This window comes from Narcine bancroftii, chromosome 5 (assembly GCF_036971445.1).
Source record: "Narcine bancroftii isolate sNarBan1 chromosome 5, sNarBan1.hap1, whole genome shotgun sequence".
NCBI lineage: Eukaryota > Metazoa > Chordata > Chondrichthyes > Torpediniformes > Narcinidae > Narcine > Narcine bancroftii.
Genome location: NC_091473.1, coordinates 221,641,911 through 221,642,718, shown reverse-complemented (window position 1 = coordinate 221,642,718; position 808 = coordinate 221,641,911). Strand labels below are relative to the sequence as shown.

General features: G+C 45.5%; 1 non-coding gene across 1 annotated transcript; it reads right to left on the bottom strand.

Moving 5' to 3' along the window:
- Window positions 1–231: 231 nt before the first annotated feature.
- On the bottom strand, window positions 232–313 carry trnal-aag (transfer RNA leucine (anticodon AAG)). The gene has a single exon. It is a non-coding gene; the product is annotated as a tRNA-Leu (tRNA).
- Window positions 314–808: the final 495 nt, after the last annotated feature.

Sequence of the window (808 nt, the reverse complement as noted above, 5' to 3'; positions counted from 1 at the left end):
TAAATATGGTGATAAAGCACAAATTTTGGTAAGTGGTAGAAAGGTTTCCTGAGGGACAAAACAAATTACGTAAAAGGATATCGAATTCAGTGGTTCAATCCTTGCACGGTTTACAGACAGCACTTGCGCAAAATATAAAGTTCTGTGAACTTCGGATTCTTTAGCCAATGGGTCAAAGTTCTTGTGACATCCTTCAGCTGAAATAATTATTCGAGTTAAAATGGAACAGCCTGGCAGTGGTGGGATTCGAACCCACGCCCCCGAAGAGACTGGAGCCTTAATCCAGCGCCTTAGACCGCTCGGCCACACTACCATAATATTTAGTTTAGACAGCAAGAGTAATGAGGAAAGGCAGCCGTAGAGTACATTTGTGTGATGGAATCAGGGAGTCTCAGATTCACATGGCAAGAAACCAGGCCCTTCGGCCAATTGTTTCAATGTAATCTATCAGAGTAATTCCACTTTGCAGCGCTCGGTCGAACAAGCACAATACGGGCCCTGACGGACGAGCTCATTCATACGTCGTCCAATCCCATTAGTGCACACCCCTCTACATCAGCCCTATCCAGATCCCTGCTCGAATATCCTTTCAATATTGTATCGTTTTCTAGCAGTTCGTACTGAAGCATTTCGTTTGAAAAACTTTCCTTCCATTTACCCCTCTCATCTCAGACCTACGCTACCATGGACTCCCGGGCCATGGGAAGAAAGGATTCAGGGGACCTATCTTCTCCAAGCCAACCACAGTTATGTCAACCTGTATCAGGCCTCCGATCTGCTTCCCATGTTCCAGTGGGAAGAAACACAA